Below are 20,542 nucleotides of genomic sequence, written 5' to 3' on the forward strand. Positions count from 1 at the left end.
AAATGCAAATCAAACAAATTAGAAAATACATTAAATATTAGAAATACATGTTTCACTTTGAAAATGGGATTTCATAGAGAAAATTCAACATTCGAAACGATTTCAATGCATTCCTACTTATGGGAAACTATGTATTAATTATTGTCAAATTTGAGGAAAGAAAAAAAATTTTAAACGGTACTGTCATGTTAAAAAACAAAACGAGAAATTAATTTATTGCAAATGTTCAACTAATAGGAAGAATGTCTTCTTCAAATGACATGGTACTCTATCAAACATACTATGTTGCCTCCAACCCCTTTTTTTATTCAAGCATCTATCTGTTTAGGTTTCCCATACACACATTTTGAAGTACCCTTTAACTGTATTGTTGTTTTGCTTCTGGCTATATCTTTAACTTCTAGGAATGTACAGTGAATAAGTGAATGAATAAGTGGAGATATGGAGGAATGAATTAATGAAATTGCTTCCTTTTTAGGGGTTTAGTTAGAAGATAAGGGGTTGGAATAGAAACCAGCAATTTGTTACAGTTTCATTAATAATTTCTCAAGGGATAACAGCCTCCTCTGTGATATTACATATTTTTGAGGTTTTTTTTCAGGTAAACCTGAAAAGTTTCAAAAATACAAAAGAATTTGTGCTTTTATCCTCCCATAGAGAAACAGGATGATGAGCCAATGAAACACTTGTCCCAGTCTGGAACAAGCGGTGAAGCATAGCCCAGATATGCCTAGCAAGTTTTTACAGCATATAAAATAATGGAAGTAATACACCTAACAGGAGGATTAGTTGGCATTTACTAAATGCCAGGCCATTTTGTTTTTAAAAATTGATTACATTTATTTTTAAATGTCTACACATATGCACCAATGCAGAACTCTACAACTGTCACTGTTACTTTCTCTTGCAAGGAGAGGAGGGGAGATGGATCTCTATTGTATCATGGAAAACAACGAAGAAAAAGTAAAGGAAGGGCCAGCACAAAAGATAATAGAATAAGCACTAAACTACATAGCTAGCAAATGAGCCTGCCTGGAATGTAATGAATATATTCTAGCCTCAGATCTAAAGAATCTTAAGCTGCTGTGCTTTAAAGCTTAGAGGTAAGGTTAGGATTTGGAGAAATACATTCTCTACTGTTCTAAAAAAACTCAAAATAACATAAAACAAAAGCAATGTTTGGAAACCATCCATCATGAGCTGGTTTTCCAAATGGATTATGCCTCTAAAGCAAAGTCAGCGTTGATACATTTTTGGATAGCATCAGAATACTTTTCCGTGATCCACAGGGGTGAACATGGAGACTGCATTCACTTTGGAGTTTGCACCTGAAAGGGGCCAAGTTTTCCATGGATATGTGTATACTTGGTTATCTGAGCAGCGTTCTGAAAGTGGACCCAGCTATACCCATTATAAATCAAATTAGAAAATGACACTTGAAAAGTAAAGAAACATAACAATGCTTCATTTCATAAAAGCATCATGTAAAAATGTATCCAACTTACTATGCTTATCATTTCAGGAGATAGTAGTATCTCAAATACAATTATATCTAACATTTTCACCTAAACTTTTAGTTTCGTTTTCTATATTTGGTCAATATTTATGATAATGATGTACAATAGTACATCAAATACAATTGCATCTAATGTTTTACATCTAGATGTGCAGTTTTGTTTTCCACAGCTGATCAATCATGTGCTACAGTTGCTTAGAAAATCCAAATTCTTTTCCAATGCACTGATTACTTTTTGTCAATTCAGACTGGCCAGGGAGATTACCCCACATGAGCATTTGTTACACAAAGTAGTTTCATTATCATAATCAAGTCATTCACACATTCTTTTTCTCAAGTTCTAAAACTATAAACTAGTGACCATCGGCACCAAACACCACACAGTCAAGATACGTAGAGAACACTTTGTCACATCAGCATCTGCAGATCATAATTTCCCTGCTAACTCAAGCTAAATATGCCCAAGGGAACTGTTCACACACTTTCCTTTATGTCCTTCTGTGTCAAAAGAAGCAGCATGTTAGGAAAATAAACAAGTAAGCAAAAATAACTTCTGGAAGCAGACACACCTGAGTTTAAATCATGACGTTGTCATGTGTGTGTAAATTTGGGTGAATTATTTATTCTTCTGTCTCTATTATGGCATTTATAATAGGACTGGTAATATTCACTATATAATAGAAAATGAATGAGAATCATATACAGGTAATAATGCCTGCCTTATTCCAGGCTTCTCAACAAAACACTATATAGAGATGAGGTGACATTAAAAACAGCAAAAGCTTATTTCTCACAGTCTGGATCTGAGAAGTCCAAGACCCTGGCAGTGGCATGTCGCATGTCTGGTAAGAACCAACTTCTTCATTCACTGTGTCCTCACATCAGGACAGAGTGAAGGCACTTCTTTCTAAACCCATCACCTTGGGACCTCTTTCCCAAAAGCCCAATCTTACTCATGATGGTGGAGCCTAATGATCTCCCACAGTTCTCATCCAAAGATTGTGGAAATTAGGTTTCAACATATCGATTTAAGGGAGCAGAAACATTCTGTCCATGGCGAGCAGACTCTTCAAACTACACTCTGTGGCATTAGCACTACGCTCGCTGAACCCACTACAGTCAACACATTCAACACACTTTATGGAAAAAACAAACCAAACCTTTGATTTACTTTCAGATGCTTTGTTGTCTATGAGACAAAACTCGACTATCTTCTCCAGATACTATAACTGTTATCCGTTGAGACTTTATCCTGTCCTCTCTTCCTATTTGGAATCTTCCTCAGTTGCCTTTTCTCAGATACTACTACTTTTCAGCAACTGCCTGTAACACCTTACCTGCTTCACAGGTTCCACACTGAGCAAACCAGTCAACATTTTTGCCAAGTTAACATCCTCAACTGACTTCAGAAAATGTTGCAACAAATACAGATTAGGGTTCTTATCACCTACTTGGAATCTTATTACATTACACCCCATGCCCTAATCTCCTCCTATCTATTCAGTAGTATCCCTGTTCCTAGGATCACTCCATTTCCACATATACATTGTTGGTAAAACTCCTGTAGCCTTAAGCTACATTCTTCACATGCTTTTCATCTGAGCACCCCTCTGAATGTCTATTTTCTTCCTGCTCAATAAGTATTCCACATTTAATTTTCCACACAACTGTGGACAGCCCACCTGTGCCAGCCTCCCTGTGATATTACTAATTAGAAAGAGAAGCCACAGCTGAGAATTTGATACATTTGAGTTAGTACAGCAATTCTTACCTCCTTAAGTCCTCACCAATTTAGGACAAACTATCCGTATGTATCTTTAATGTGGAAATCTCTATTCCCGTTTCAGGCTTGAACTTGAATAAATTGACTTTTCTTTTAATGTCTTCCTTTCTATCTCCATATGATGTCGTCCTGTCTGAGCTTGTCCCCTCCTATAGAGCATATAATGTGATTGCCTTTAAATGGTAGTTCACGCACACAGATGCATCAAAAATGTTATTCATGCTGATGAGGAGGGAGTTTAACAAAATAGTGGCATTAGGCACTAAAACTGCAAAACAGTGAAATCTAAAAGTCTCATTTTATTGAACCAGTTCTACCATCTTATGACCAGAGGCACTCAAGCAGCAATAATGCACAGCTAGACACACTGCTGTGAAATACAGATCTCACCCCACAGCCGGCTATATGCATGTGCAAATCATAGACATATACAGAAACAACCTCCAATAGAACACAGCAGCTGTCACCAGCAGCCAAAATCACTCCAAGGACTTGGCATTGGTAGATTGGCAAATAAGCCCCTAGTTATTGCTGGTCCATCAATCAGGGGGCAATTTGGCTATGCAGCATTCTTGAACAAGGCTTTCTCCTGTTTAATTCACTTCAAGAACATTTTGCAAGGCAATGAAATAAACCCCTCTGTAATTTGATTTAAATGTCTAATATAAGGGATTTATCCTTCATCTCTGGACACCTACTTTATTTTATCTTGCCACTCTCTAAAAAGAAAATCTGCAAGTTGTTACACAACACAGAACAATAGAATTGAGTTAAGGGTTTACTCTGCTTTACTTCAGAACTACTAGAAAGAATCTGTTGAGATAATGAGCCATGTGCAGAATTTAGTAGTTTACTAGCTTCTTTTTCAGAGATGACTAAAGTCTTTTAGAAACATTCAGTTGAAAAGCACAGTTACAGAGAAAGAAGAGACAGAGGAAGATCTTCCATTTTGTAGTTCACTCACTATGCCAAGCCAAGACAGGAGCCCAAAGCTTCCTCTAGGTCTCCATGTGGTGCAGGGGATCAAGTACTTGCCCCATCCTCTGATGCTTATCCATGCACACCAGCAAGAAGCTGGACCTAAAGTGGAGCACCTGGGAATGCTCCCTATGGGACCCCAACACTGTAGCCAGCAATGCTGTAGGCAGTGGCCCAAAGCACCAAGTCAGAGTCCTGGCCCCTACTTTTAACTCTCAAGTGATTATGAGATGGAAACGAAATGCAAAGATAAGCTAACTCTTGGCCTCTGGATCCATCAAAACTTCCCTTTAATGGGGGAATGAATAAGAAATGAGCTTCTCAACAAACAGCAAAGAATGGTTTACAACCGTGGAAGCATCCTGAGAGGAGTAAATATGTCATTGATTTTAAACAGCAGTATTATCCAGCAGAGAACAGATCAATGAGAGTGACATAGGTTTTCAGATGCTTCAGGATGTTAAAGAACAATCCTATTTCCCCCTTCCATAAACCATGCCATCCAAAGCAGTAATTTACAGTATGCTATAAATCATTATCTACTCAGCAACCAATCAGCAGTCAGGAAAATTATTTCTACCCCCATTTTTTTTTTGTTGTTTGGAATAACCTGAAATGCTCTAATTTCTGCTGGCTTGTAGGCCTGGTACAGCTTTTATGGCTGGATACAGGGTAGAAAATAATGAGCTTTCTTTCAGATTTAATACAGCAAACACTAAAGGGGGAAACTGATATATTTTCCCTAGAAAATTTGAAGTACTCAATGATTATTAGCTGTGGACAAGTATTGCTTTCCAAGGATAGAATGAACAAGGACGAAGGATGGAGAATCCATCCTCACACAGGAAGAAGGACAGAGAATAACAATGAATAGGGACTAAAATTTTCATAATTCATCTCAACATTGTTGTTATGTAACTTTACTCCCTAGGTGTTACTGATACAAAGAGTGTTCACGCATTACCAAGTGTTTTCTGAGCCTTCATTTTCTTCAGTTCTGCATGATTTCATACAGAAACCAAGTACATTCTCTTTACCCTTGGAGCACAGAGCAATGTGGGAAGTAAGATATGTCACCAAATCGCTATGTGTTAACATGCTATTTGTACATTTTGAGATAAAGAGATGTGATTCTAGTGTTAGAAAAGAATCTGCTTATTGATAATAAGATCAAGTAAGCCAGTAAAGAGAAATCACTTTACACAGAATATGCTGAGTGACACTTTTAAAATGCAAGAGAAATTTACTGTCATTCACAGTTAAGCATTTCACTGATTTCCATCATACTTAGAATGTCTACCCACTTCATATAAAAAATAAGCAAAATCCCAAACTAAGAAGCACCACCGTATCTGCAGGACTCCACAGGACTCAGCAGCCTCGGCTGGTTTTCTGTCCCTCCTTTCTCACTGTGTTCTAGTTCACTTTCAGATCCCTCTCCTATGCTCCATCTCTGCTCAGAATACAGTTTCTTACATTTGTGGACAAAACTGCACAACTTTTGGCAATGATTTGATTATCGAAGATAAAAATACACAAATAATCAGCAATAGGTTTGGGATTTTTACATTGTGGAAAAATCACTCATGTCCTGGCAGTCTGTGTGAGCAAGAGTACCACCACTGGGAGCAATAGAAGCATCTGGAAACAAAGGTAACATCAGAGCTACCATTCACAAAGATCTTGAAGTGATCAGGATGGTTTAGAATACAAAAACGTAAACCTAGATACAAAGCTGATAAAGGGGCCTGGCGTGATAGCCTAGCAGCTAACATTCTAGCCTTACATTTGTCGGGAACCCATATGGGTGCTGGTTCTAATCCCAGCTGCCCTGCTTTCCACCCAACGACTTGCTTGTGGCCTGGGGAAGCAGTCAATAATGGCCCAAAGCTTTGGAACCCTGTACCCACATGGGAGACCTGGAAGAGGCTCCAGGATCCTAGCTTCAGATTGGCGCAGCTCTGGCTGTTGTAGCCACTTGGAGAGTGGATCATCAGATAGAAGAGCTTCCTCTCTGCCTCTCCTCCTTTCCCTATATCTGATTTTGCAATAAAAATAAATAGATCTTTTTTTTAAAGCAGAAAAAGTAGTAGTAAATAGAATGCAAGAACAGATATGATTTACAAAAATGAAATCACTCATGGAGAAGAAAGATAGATAAGAAAAGTTAAGAAAAAAGCCTCTTTTCAGGAAGTTGAATTGTGCCCCTATCAGAAATATGGAAATCAGAAGGGAAAGGAGGAGGAGCTACAGAAGCAAAGATTAATTTTTACTTGAGCATCACAAACATGAACTGGCTGATACAAAGAAATGCCTGCTTTTAGTTCAATTTCAGTTTATAATTTACGGAACTAAAGAACAAGGCCAGTAACAGATATTTGAAATCAAACTATGCAGTTGTTCCAGTTACTACAATTTATCAGTGAACAAATCAGAAAAGGAAGATATGTGGACAGCACTGATGAAATATGAACACTAATCCCTGAAGTACAGCCACTAAAGGACATTTCACGGAGATAGTCCTATAGATCCAAGGAATTTTAGGATAGTATGTTATTTCAGGAAATAAAGGAAAATTAGCTGTAGAAGAGGGTTTGGTGGAGTTGAGAAGACTGTTGAGCATGTGTGCAGAAGTAAAACAGAGATCAGCACTGTGGTTAAGACTTTGCCTGAAGTACCAGCATCCCATACGGGTGTCAGTTCGAGCCCCAGATGCTGCACTTCCAACCCAGATCCCTAACAATAAAGCATGGGAAATGGATAAAGTGGTTGAGCTTCAGCCGCTTCCAGGGATACCTGGAGGAACCTCCTGCTTCCTGGCTTCTGGCTTCAGACCAGCCCATTTCTTCCACTGGCAATGACCAGTGGAAGAAAGACTTCTGCCTTTTCTCTCGATATAACTCTGCCTTTCCAATAAAAACAAATGTTTATTTAAAAATAGAACAGACATAAAAGAATTACATAAGAAAACTTGCCCTTAATAAAAGGAGTGAGGAAGTACAAAGTTATAGATAAAAATTAGGGAAGCCACTAAAAGAAGCTATTCTACACAACTGAGTTAAAAATCAGCAAGAGCTAAATGAAAAAGAAAAATTACAGAAATCATGAGGAATTAACTAGGTTACTGTGGCTCTGGGTCACACCTTTTATGACTCAGCAAAATAAGATATCCCAATTCGCAGCAACATTTAACATCATTTAAATCAGAGGAAGCAAATAAACTTGGGCGTCACTCACAGATACAGACTAGAGAGGTCCAAAGATGGTAAGACAAAATAAACTTGAATTTGGGGAGCCAATAACAAGGCTTCTGAAATGTCAGACTATGGACTACAGCTTAGGTAGGTTAAGCAGATGAAGCCAGTGCATGGTTAGAAACATTTCCAAGAGATTTTGATGGAAGACTTTCATTTTTGTTAACTTTATTTAGAAACTTGCACAGGAAACTGTATTTGCAATTTTATTTCAGTTGAGGAAATTAAAAATGTCCCACCCACATAAAATCTCCTCCTCAAGAATCTGTAGAGTGTGTATATATGCATGTACAATTATCTTTATAATCTCTTTAAAACAGAATATATCTTTATAAGTCATAGTAACCTGATATTTTAATCATTTCTGAATGTACTATTTTAGCTAATTCCATGAAATACAAAAGAGAATAATATGAACATTTAGGTGAGGGGGTGATGGAGAATGAAGAAGAAATAGGAAAGTAAGAGAGGAGACATATAAAAAAAGATATTTTCTGAAAATTAATCCTTTTAATGATCATTTCAATAATTCTTATTGAGCCATTCTTCATTTATTACACACATATACACACTAAATTTTAAGAATTGAGCAATATAAAACTTTATGTGTAAAGCCAAACCCCAAAAACCTCGTAAAATTATTTTGATATATTTCATTCCCTTTTTATTCAACAGAGATGTTTTCAATACCATATGCATGAGGGCATATGGTGTGTGTATTGCTCAAAGTTTACAAAATTGAGGTTATAGATTATACTGTTTTGCAAACTCCCTTCACTTGCCCATGTATTGGAATTATTTTTATCATTTAATAAAATGTTCTCTAAATATAACAGTTAATGCTTCCTTAGATGAATGACTCTGTTTTATGTAGAAGGAATAGAAGACGTCTCCCCTTCTGCAAAGGGAACTCATTGCAACTCACATCACTGGGAAGGCTGCATAAACAGAATCCTGAGAAAACATCATCAGAAAAAGAGTAACTCTTGGTGAATCTGAACTCAAGATGCCTTAGTTTTCACTCAATCAGCTTGATGATAGATGAGGATTTGATGGAAACATGAGTGACACAACTGCTCCCCTAAAAACTCATCACTACACAAATTACATGACCAGTTTCTCTTTGGTTCTAAGCTCCCTCTATGAATAACTATGTCTGGGACAGGTATACTGACATTTTAAGACCTAGATCTCATGTCTAACCCCCAGAATTTAAGGATGTCTGGATTTTATTTTAGCTTTTATAATGATGGTATGGCAGGATGAGAGTACAATCTGCATCCCAATTGCATTGAAGAACAAAGAAATTCCCCAAAAGAGGGAGAGTCTCTGAAGTCTAAGAAGTCAGCATAATATCCATTATGTAGTTCTTATAAAATGCAGCTTATTTAACTTTCTAATTCCTTATTCTGAATATTCAGAATAGTTCCCATAATTAAAAAAATTAATTCTGCAAGGACCCCTTCATACAAAACTGTATGTTGGCATTTTAGATTATTTTTCTTTCCACACTTTTATAGAAGTGAGATTAGTGGGTCCTATGAGTGAATTGCATTTTAAAATTTTGATAGACAGCCCTATCTTTCCCTAGGAAAGTTTCTACTAATTTGTACTCTCGGCAGGGCAATTTAGAAGTGTCATTTTCCTACTGACTTAGAAGTTCTGGTTAGTTTCATTTGATCAAGAACTTCCTATTTAAAAAAGTAGTGATCACTGTGTTTTAAATCCTTCATTGGAAATGATGCTCTAATAACTTTCGATGTCTGGTGTTACTATGTTTCCTTTTGCCAACTGGCCAGTTAACTTGCTGACAAATTTGAGTCACATTCCATTTATAAATTTATTTATATTTTCTTCACTGACCTGTTGAAATACAGCTGTATACTGATGGTATTAAAGCTTTAAGAATTAATTATTTTGTATTTCAATCACTTTATCACTTGTCATAATTTTATGTTTATATGTGTATCCTCACATTTGTTTTGATCTTTGTTGTCTTCCCTTTTATGCCAAGAAAGTTTTACTCACTTTGTTGAGAAAATATATTTAGTAATGATTCCTCTAGATTTTTTCCTTATTCTTACTTTTAGAACTTGTATTTTGACTCATTATGTAAAGTACAAATTCATAGAGAATCAAGGTGCCAGAGTACGGTGAGGACATGTTTAAACAGATGGAGAAACATTAGCCAGGGTGAAGCAGAGAGGGCACATTCCAGGAAATAGGAGAGGACAGACTGATGGCAGAGGAGCACCTGGAGACTGATGGACACAGGAAAGCAAAGACAACGATGTGGTGCTGAAGTGAGCCGATGCATCGGCAGCATCCGGCAAGCAGCAATTTGAACTCTATTGGCAGCTGGAATTCCACAGCAACTAGATGGGAAGGGGAGTTCACAGAGAACTCAGCAGATGAACTCAGACAAAGAACTGCCTACCCTGCTTGTTTGTTTGATTTGACCATGAGCAGAGACAGAGCAGCAAATCCCAAAGCTATAATGCAGGAACAGGGTAGAGTTGAACTGGGAGCCATTTTGTTTAGGGAGACAATGGCTATGGGACAGGACTGCACATGCACTAACCTGGGAACAAACTGATTGCAGGCTCAGTGAATTGCAACTATTTGGTGTCCTTCAGGCTCCACCACAATAAATCCCAGCAGCCCCCAGAACTCCACGAGTAGCAATCAGGTACCATTTTGTACAGTGTGGCAAAGGCTTTGAGACTGCAGGGACAACAATGAACTGCACATGCACTGAGCTGGGAGCAAACTCACTGAGCTCAGTGTATTGCACTGGTCCCACAGGGAAAATAATACCAACTTTGGCATCTTACAGCTCAAAAGAAGTCTGTGTAGCCCTCAGACCTAATGGCCAGCACGTTCCAGCAAGATCAATACCTGTAGCAACCTAGCTAGTCAGGACACCCTGTATCTCTCTAATCCTCGGAAGTGCATGAATTAGAACTGGGGGAATTGTACAGACAACAGTGCAACAACAACATGGGATCACAGGAGGCAGAGTGCTGAGCCAGGAGTTGGGGCTATGGAGACCATGGTGGAAGCCTAACCTAAAAGTCCAGACCTAAAACTCACTGGAGGGATAAGCGCAAGTGACTGCAAATGAACTATGAATCAACCAAAATAAGTAAAATTGAATTGTATAGCTGTGGGTGTCACAGCTTGGAAACCTGCCCTAAGAAGAAGAATCTGCTAACCAAAAGTACAATGAAAGAGACAAAAAAGGAGACAAAGGCACAATGAATATTACTGAAGACTCCCCTGCAAAGGAGCAAAAGTGTTTGCCAACCTCAGAGTTAACTAAGGAAGACATCGAGAAAATGGGGGATACAGAATTCAAAATACTTGTTATAAAGCTTCTTATCAACAATGAGAAGCACATGCAGGAATTTAAGGAATATGCCACACAGCAAATAGCAACACTGAAAAAAATCAAGCCAAATTATTGGAAATGAAGGATGCAATAGAGCAAATTAAAAATTCCATGAAAAGTCTCAATAATAGAATGAAGGTGACAACAGACAAAATTCTCATTATTGGAAGCTATTTCTTGTCATAATGGGGAAACAACCAAAAAGCTGAAAGTAAAACTGGGTCAAGCTAAAAAAAAAGTATTCAAGAATTAAGAGACACTGTTAAAAGGCCAAATATAAGAGTTATGGGAGTTACAGAAGGTGCAGAAAGAGAAGCTAGGTTTAAAAATGAATTTAACAGAATAGTAAAGGAAAACTCCTCCACTCCAGTGAAGGAATTGGAAAATAACATCCAGGAGAGGCACGGAACTCTCAATAGGGCTGACCAAAAGCAGTCTTCACCAGGACACATGATAATTAAGCTCTCTTTAATCAAACATAAGGAAAAGATCCTTAAATGTGCACATGAAAAAAAATCAATTGACATATAAAGGAATGGCAATTAAATTCACAGCTAATCTCTCACAGGAAACTCTATAGGCCAGAAGAGAATGGAGCAACACATTCCAGATTCTAAAAGAAAAAAAAAAAACATGTTGGCCCAGGATAACATACCCAGCAAAGCTTTTCTTTGTTTTTGAAAATGAAATAAAATTCTTCCACAGCAAAGAAAAGTTAAAAGAATATGTCTCTTCCAAACCTGCCCTACAAACAATACTTAAATTTGTTCTCTTGACAGAGAAGAGGAATAGCACTCACCAAAACCAAAGGCAAATGTGAAGAACATCCCAGTAAAATAACAACAGAAGACTAAATCAATGAAGACCCCATTGCTGAGATGACAGGACCAAATTACCAGCTATTTATATTAACTCTGAATACAAATGGCTTAAATGCATCAATTAAAAGCAATGGATTAGTAGTCTAGATTAAAAGCATAAAAAACATTTATCTGTTGTCTACAGGAGATACATCTCACCAACAAAGATCAGCAGAAACTATATCTGCCTAATGCCTATCTTGAATACATTTTGTATTTCACTTTTATGTTGAAGTCATTACAAAATGTATAAAAAGTTGCAAGAATATTATCAAGAATCCCCAAATAATATCCTGCCCAACTGCAAGTTTTGTCAAATGCCTTCCTATGTCTTTCAGAAAGAAGCCCGATGTAGGTCACATATCTCACTCAGGTCTAAGATCTCTCCAAATGCCACCAAGCTTGGAAAGTTCCTAAGTTTGTCCTGATTTTCACGATATTTTAAAGATTAGAGGAAATCTTTTCTTATACCATTCTTCATTGTGTGTGCTGATTTCTTTATTTATGAATAAATTTAGTTTTTAAAGACATTTGAAGTGTAGATACCAACATTTTAATATTTTAATGGTTGAAGTAAGATCTCTGTAAACAGTAGCAGATTTATCAGTAGCCACATTTATTTGTAAAAACTTATCAGACACTAGATATAATCATGTCAAGCAGATGCAGATCCATTGTGGAACAAATTCTTACACCTGTGTTCATAACTGTCTTCAAAATTCTGGTCATGAGTTTTGAACATTCATAGTGATACAATGATTCAAGATTTGAGAATAGCTGAAGCATTTTTCATCTGAGTTTTCAAGTCGTTTTCTTTCTTTCCTGATGTCCAGGTTTTCATACTGAGTTTCTCCTAATGCCTCTCTTAGTACTGAGATCATTAAGTCTCTAATACACTTTTAAAAGTGTGAGAATGTATACGTCTTATTTAATGTCACTAAAATGTCATTAGCAGATACATGAAATTTGAAGATGCTAATTATGAATGGATGAGATTGTTCTTGATAAAAGCAAATCAAAATTTTGAAACTTAACAAAATCAAATACTTGAGACTATCAATTTAACACAATATGAAACAATGTATTCAAATATTTTAGACACAGTGCCTCATATTTCCCCTTTCCATTAGCTGTCAAATTGCTGATGTGATCAGTGAGCACCTCAAGTCTGAACCTGATTTATTAACATCCCATGAAGTGGCTACTCTTAAAAAAAAAGTCACCTGAAAGGTAGGGAAATTAGAGGACTTCAGGGTACAAAATCCAAATGAGAATTCCAATTAAGCATTAAGACTCACAGCAATCAATAGAATTAATCCTTAGAAGAACAGGATGAGAGTGAAAAAAAAAAAAGATATCCTTCAGAGTTTTGTGTAATTGATTTTGGTCATCCTTAGGGGTATATATCAGGATTGTGTTTCAATTCCAAGTTTCAAAAGTTTAAATCCCAAACTGAATGTTGGGCACAGTAGTGTGGCCTAGTGGGAAGGAAACTGCTAGATGCTTTCTTGCATATGCGAAAATTAATTTTCAAAAGAAACAAAGATCCTGACAAGAAAAATAGAAGGAAGGAAGGGAGAGAGGGAGGTAGGAAGGGAAAAGGAAGAAAGGAAGAAAGAAAGGGAGGAAAGAAAGTCTCAGGTGTATCAATTTAGCTGCAAATACATTGCTTTGTGAACTTGGGTTTTTGTTTGTTTGTTTGTTTGTTTTTTCAGAAATGTATTTATTTACATTGAAAAATAGACTTACAGAGAACTGGAGAGAAATGGCTGATAAGGCTGGAGTTCAGCCAATCTGAAGCCAGGAGACAGGAGCCTCCTCTGGCTCTCCCAAGTGGGTGCAGGGTCTCAATACTTTTGGCCATCCTCCACTGCTTTTCCAGGCCACAAGCAGGGAGCAGCTTGGGGAGTGGAAAACACGAACTGACACCCACATGCACTTGCAGGTGGAGGATTAGCCAGCTGAGCCATCATGCCTGCCTTCAAACTTTATTTTAGGTACTTCTTAAATTAATAGACAGAAATTATATACTAATACAGAATTTTTAAAAGATTTATTTATTTTTATTGGAAAGGCAGATATACAGAGAGGAAGAGAGACAAAGAAGATCCTCCATCTGATAGTTTACTCCTCAAGTGGCCACAACAGCTGCAGCTGAGCCAATCCGAAGCCAGAAGCCAGAAACTCTTTCGGATCCCCCACGTGGATGCAGGGTCCCAAGGCTTTGGGCCGTCCTTGACTGCTTTTCCAGGTCACAAGCAGGGAGCTGGATGGGAAGCAGGGCTGCCAGGATTAGAACCAACACCCATATGGGATTGTGGAGTGTGCAAGGCAAAGACTTGACTTCGCTATCGTGCCGGGCCCAATATACTAGTGCAGTATTAATGAGTTTCTTGCTATTTAAAACTGGCCATGAGTGAAGTTTATTATTTTGTCAGTTGACTGTTATGTATTACCCTTTCTTAAGTGTCTATGTGGCTCTGATGTTTTTTGCTTTTTACTTCTTATAACCTTCATTAGGTAGAGCCTTTAAGCCTTTGTCTATAAAGCAAATTAACAATACATTAAAATAATTAAGTAAATTAAAATAAATAATAAATATATCTTAAAATAATAAATGCAAAATAAAAATATGAAAAATAATAAAATACTAGGTTAGACAAAGAAGGATGCTTCCTAATGTGTCCTTGTCTTATATTAGAGCACCGGAGTTTTGTTTTCCTGCTCCATTCCTAATTCCAGTGTCTGGGCATGCAACCTTTGGCGTTTCCTGACATCCATATAGAAGACCTGGATGGAGGCACTGGTTCCCAGCTTAGGGCTAGCTTAGCTCCGGCTGTTGGCAGAGTGAATGAGAACGAGCTTTCTATGAGTCCTAAAGAAATTAAAAATAAGTAAATGCTGAAGTGCTAGAAACAAAAAGCTCTGTACTAATTGTGGCAAAAATTAATGCTTTTAAACATTTGAGCTTTCAATTGTTAAGTAAAAAAAAAAGCGCCTGTGGACATGGCAAATCCAAGTCAATACTGGATCAATGGACACAGGAAACAAAACTTTTTAAGTGTATGCATTAAAAAAAAAAAAAGACCAGGGCCTGGTGCGGTAACCTAGCAGCTAAAGTCCTCAGCTTGAAGGCACCAGGATCCCAGCAGCCCTGCTTCCCACCAAGCTCCCTGCTTGTGGCCTGGGAAAACACTAGAGGACACCCAAAGCCTTGGGACCCTGTACCCACGTGGGAGACCAGAGGAGGCTCTTGGCTTCTGGCTTCGGATTGGCTCAGCTGAGCCATTGCATCCACTTGGACAGTGAATCAACGGATGGAAGATGTTCCTCTCTTTCTCTCCTCCTCTCTGTATATCTGACTTTGCGATAAAAATAAATAAATCTTAAAAAAATAAAAAAGAAAAAGAATGGCTAAACATGTTGGTTTTACAAGTAGTTTCATATTTTTTCATTACCATATTGTTTTAATTAAGGTAATTTGTAATACAGTTTGTATCAACTAATATATTTTTATCAGCTTTGTAATTTCAGTCATAGATATGAGAATGAATTTTTTAGTACTCTAGTACCGAACTAAATTAAATGGAACTATTTACTGAGAAATACATTTCAAAGTCCTTAAATATAAACGAAACATATTATCATCAATTTTATTATTTGTGAATTAGGCCATTGCAAACCAAGCGTAATAGCATACGAAGAGAGGATAAGACTATAAAGGAGTCTAGGGTGAGCACCAACAGGAGAATTATGCAATGCAACCACTGAAATATGAGGGATGTTGTGGCTGTGATAAATGGGGCACTGCAAACAAGAATCACATTTTAAAAATACTACCATGTAGTAAGTCCTTTTGTATTCATATACACATGTATGTCCTTAATGTGGCCTAGCGCAGTCATGGCTACTGGGATCACAAGAAAAGTGAACCAAGGTTAGACCTCTCTCTCTCTCTACTCTCCAAATATATACAATTATAAAAAGATAGCAAGAGCTCTCATTTTTGAAACCATCCTTCTCAAGACTCAGTCCTACAAGCTTAATCTGTTTCTGATAAACATTCAAGCTTGGTTGATTTCTAACTTTTGCAGGGCTCCAGTGCAGACTCTGCGGTTTTAGATGTAATTTGATGCAGTGTCATGCGCAAGAATGAAGGAGCAGGAAGCATTAAATCCCTCTCATTGTTTATTTAGGTCCTTAACAGAGCAGTCCTAGATTTCTTTGTGCATCTCTGAGTCACCTGCAGAATGTTACATATTTGTGAATTTTGACCCCTTGCTCTGATAAAATTTTCCTGGCTGTAGCTCTCAGGAATCTGTATTTCGAAAAATACAATAAAATAATATTTAGACGTTGCTGCAAGTTAAGAATGATCACACCCAAAAAATTTGACTGATTACATGTACAGCATGATTAGATAGGCCAATAACCCTGGATAAAAAATAACGTCACTGGGCCTGGCACAGGTAAAGTCCTCACCTTGCACGCACCAAGATCCCATATGGACATCAGGTTCTAATCCTGGTGACCCTGCTTCCCATCCATCTCCCTGCTTGTGGCCTGGGAAAGCAGTCAGAGACAGTCCAAAGTCTTGGGACCCTGCACCCACTGGAAGACCCAGAAGAAGCTTCTGGTGTCTGGCTTCAGATTGGCTCAGCTCTGGCCATTGCGACCACTTGGGGAGTGAATCATGATGGAAGATATTCCCCTATATCTCTCCTCCTCTCTGTACCTCTGACTTTCAATAAAAAATAAATAAATCTTTAATTTAAAAAATAACATTACTAATGGAAATGATGACAGTGTACTCTGTTTGATGTAAAGGCAGATATTTTCTTAATATTTGAATTTACATGCTGTGGAGAAGCCATCGTAAGCATCAAAAAATCTTATCTTAGATATGAAGTATCTTATACAGGTATCTCAAACGTTTATGTTTGGGTAAGCGTGACTTCCCCCGATGTAATATTTCATATAAAGTAGTCACAGGTGACTCTTCACTTTACTGTTAATTTGCAAGTTTGCTGATACAATACCGTCACCTATGTTACCTTTATGAGAAGGGTGTGTGTGTAGAACCATTAAGTGGCCTGCGATTGAGTTTAGTGAACCATGTATCATATTTAATTTGACACAGGATATTTTGTGCATAATGACCCTCTTGAACTTATAACAATGTACTTCCTCCATGAAAACATAATCACCAAAATAAGAGAAAACACTGGCAATGTTGGAAAGCCACTGAAGTGACAGGCATGAATACAAAAAGGAAAGAGTGCACCCAGAGAAGCCACGTGCAGGAGAAAGGTGAGCGGTTACACTCACTGTTTGAAAAAGCTGAGATATTTTAGGAGCAGGGCAGAATACTATAAATATTTTTTTCAGCTTTGATCCATAAAAAAAATATGGACAGTTTGAGAAGAGAGGGTTCCTAACACAGGAGCAAGCAAGGCAAGCAACCTTGGAGGGCCATGAAAGCTGAAGTATTTGTCAATTCTGCATGTTCCTTTCTCATGGCCAGCAAGATTAACTTAACAATACTTGGGGAAAAGCACTATCTGAAATTTAAGTTATTTCTGATTTTTTTTCTTGCAATTTAAAGACACATAGTTATTTTAGAATAAATTGGTTCTCTATCAGCAAGAGTAGCATCACCTGGGATCTTGTTATATGAAAACTCCAAGGCTCTTCCCAGATCAATGGAATCAAACATTGTGAGAAATTCCCACCAGTCTCAAATTTAAAAAAAAATCATTTATATTTTGCTTTGTTCTAAGAATCTCTCAGATCCCAAAGAACTAAATCCACAGAAGTAAAGAGGACGCCAAGGAAAAGGAAAGTTGAAAAATGGAAGGGAAGGAGCCAAAATAATTGAAAGAGCCTTCTGCCAGGAAACAAACAAGGAGTGACAGTGGCCATGAGACTCCGAGGGGGCACTTCAAGCTAAGTGTGAGTCTAGGAAATACTGGCACCTGCTGGTTTGTTTCATCATTGTTATCATCATCCACTGTACAATAAACTCTGGATACCAGGTTTGCATGGATCATTTAACTTGATTCCTACAACAAATGTAGGAGGATTTGAAATTTAATTTTATATCTACTCTATGTATGAGAAAAATGAGACAGAAGTTCAGTGGTTTATCCACAAGTTTGTTCAGACAGTCAGGAAGAAAACTGAGATTTTAACCTAGGCTACAATGTTTGCTTAATAGCTAGTTAAGCTGTATTTGTAGAAACCAGTGGACAGACAATTTAAAATTCCCAAAGTTCGTTGGATCTCCACAAAAGGTGCTGTGGGGTTGGAGAAGGAGGGATAACGGAAGCAGAAATGCAAGTGTGAGAAAAGCAGGTACAATGGAAATGTGAGGTGGAAACCAGCAAGAGTGATGAGAAGGCATGGAGCCCCTGACAACTGCAACACTGAATGTCTTAATGGAAAGAGCTTGAGCCAGTGGCTGCCAGATAGCAAATACCAACAGATATGCAGTTGTCTAAAATATCCCCCTTGAACACTCAAGGTCACTGAAGAGACACTCCTTTCTTCACTTTCCTTGGAAGTTCAGATGGCTTTCTAGTTTTCTCTTTCAGAGAAAAGTAGATAAGAAAGTACAACATCTTAAATCACATACATTTGGTTTTAAAACCATGTTCTAAACCATAGGAGCCTTGGAAAAGTTCCTCATTGTCCCTGAGCTTTAAATTTTGCATGCATGCATACACACATACTTGTACATATGTATAGTTAACCTACTTAACAGTAATAGCATTAAAGGAGACAACAAATAAATATCACTTGACCCCATAAATTAAATTTGAGTTCATTTGTATTACCAAGGCATGAAGGTGCATAAATAATAATCTAATCTAGCTTTGGCTCTAATTTGCTTGGAGTGGTCATGCATGTATCTTAAAAGTACACAAAAGAATAAGAAAACATGAAAGAGTTGTGGATATTTGGTGCTAAGAGATCAGAATCAATATATGTTGCTAAACTAGTCCTTAATTTAGCATCAAATGCACCCCATTCAGAATTAATTCCATATGTGTGTTTTGACCATGCATGTGACTAAGCATGTAATTTAATCTGTCTCTTCACACAAAAATCAAGGAATGTAATCATCAGATTGTCTAATTTTATTTAGTTTAAGATAATGTAAAATTTCCAGTGTGGTTTTGTGGACTTTATTAATAACATTAAAATTATAAGGTTATTTAAGCTGTGTGGAAATATGAATATACTATCAAACAGAAATTATTTTCAAGCATAATATATCATTTAAAAACACATTAGTAAAATCTGTTACGTCAAAATTTAAGCAGAAATACCATGAGATGAATTCATTAACTGTCATTAGACAAAGTAAGTTATAAGCAGCCTTGAACAATGTATCTCCCCTCCACTTGTCATTGAATCAGGAATAAGGTCTCCTTTGGTTTTGCAATGTGTGTGTTTGTGTCTGTCTGCTTGTGCTTGTGTTTTTCAGGGAGTTTTTAAAGTAATCCATTAATATATGTACATATCTATTTATATTGATACATTTATATGAACTGTGTGCAATCTGAAATGTACAAATCTCCATTTGTAGAGCTCACCATAAAGAAAGCATGCTGGGCTTTGACTGGGATCAGAACTTTCCAGTTCAGGGCACCTGCCTTTTACAATTAATAAAATGAAGCTTCCAGCCATTGCAAATAGACTTCGATAGAGGTCACATAACTAAACCACCCTTCCAGTAGGCAGTCTCTGATGTATTTTATTCCATTTTCAATCTATTAATCAGAGGAGTTGGGAGAGCAATAATTTAAATGCTGCAATAATCAATTCCATAATGCATTAATAGAAGCTACAGTCAAACTTTGCCATACCACTGACTGCATTGGAATCCTGATAGGAGCCCTAGGGCCATGTCTAATTTGCATTAAATTTACATAAAATTGTAAATCAAGAATACATGAGCACAGACCCAATATTTGTTCTTACTTAGATCTTTCCTGATAGATGGATTGAAGCTGTTGGTGGTTTAACTTCACTTGCAATAAAATCGTGCAGTTGCTCAGTTTTGCTTTCATTCTGCAATTATGGAGAAAAGGACCCAAGAGAGTTTCTGTTTGAGGGCATGTGCATGCCATTAGGGTTTTGATCCTATAAAACCATGACTCAGATATGCCTTTGGAAATTTCTTTTTAGAAGTAAATTGTCCCCAGTGACTTTGCAGATCCTTGTCAATAGATTTGCTCACAAATAATTTGTCATTAGCTAGAGACACAAACCAAATAGAAAGCTGGACAGCTGAGAAGATAAAAGGGCCTTTGGGAATTTTTATTTTTCCAAAAGACTTTTGTTATCGCACATGCACACACAGAAACTAGACAATTAGTGGTAATCTTCAGAGCAAGGACATATAAAATAAAGTTTTCTTACATTCAGCAGAGTATCTAATACCTCACCGAGTGGTGGAGTAAATTTTATATGGTTCTAATTATTCTGCGTATTCTTGCTAAAATTTTCCTTTATTCCAACCACTCTGGTATTTACTGTATGTTATTTTATTTATTTCAAGTCAGGTGTAGGTAAAGTGCTCCCACCAGGGTTATTCACTCAGAGTGGGAAAATTACCTCCTGCTCTTCTTACTCTCATTTTATACCTATCTTTCAGAAAGAAAGCTGATACTTAAATACAATAATATATTGGAAAGGTATTTTCTTTTTCCAGAAAAAAAGACTTTACAAATATTTTGTTTGTTAGCATTATTG

At 37.1% G+C, this 20,542-nt stretch overlaps 1 protein-coding gene across 2 annotated transcripts in view; it reads right to left on the bottom strand.

The window, feature by feature from the left end:
- The window catches only part of LOC121167249 (limbic system-associated membrane protein), a 611,964-nt gene that overhangs the window by 270,712 nt on the left and 320,710 nt on the right, over window positions 1-20,542 (bottom strand). The window lies entirely within an intron of this gene.

Source organism: Ochotona curzoniae, unplaced genomic scaffold (assembly GCF_017591425.1).
Source record: "Ochotona curzoniae isolate NIBS_2020 unplaced genomic scaffold, NIBS_Ocur_1.0 patch353, whole genome shotgun sequence".
In the NCBI taxonomy this organism is placed as follows: domain Eukaryota; kingdom Metazoa; phylum Chordata; class Mammalia; order Lagomorpha; family Ochotonidae; genus Ochotona; species Ochotona curzoniae.